This window comes from Triticum dicoccoides, chromosome 7A (assembly GCF_002162155.2).
Source record: "Triticum dicoccoides isolate Atlit2015 ecotype Zavitan chromosome 7A, WEW_v2.0, whole genome shotgun sequence".
Classification (NCBI taxonomy): Eukaryota; Viridiplantae; Streptophyta; class Magnoliopsida; order Poales; family Poaceae; genus Triticum; species Triticum dicoccoides.
This window is the reverse complement of record NC_041392.1, coordinates 49,967,719-49,968,061: the sequence shown is the minus strand read 5'-3', so window position 1 is coordinate 49,968,061 and position 343 is coordinate 49,967,719.

The window sequence follows — 343 nt, the reverse complement described above, 5'->3', positions numbered from 1 at the left end:
CGGAAGACCGATGGTAGGGGGTGGTTCTGGGGAGGGCGGGGGCTGGTAGTCCGTGGTGACGGCTGGGGAAAGATGGGGTAAGGAAGAAGAGAACGAGGTGGAAGATGATGTCATGGACGTTGGATCTTGATCGGACGGTTGAGATGAAATCGATTGACCACTTCAAAATTTTCAATCGACTGATAAGCAGCCACTCCCCTAGGTGTTGGTTGTGTAATGACAACTGTTGGACTCGTGAAGCCCGCACATCATTAAATTAGTCTCGTCTGGCTTTGGTCGCACGACTGCGAAATCGGTAAAGGACCGATCCCAACGGGACCAACAAAAGTGGCAAACGCCTACA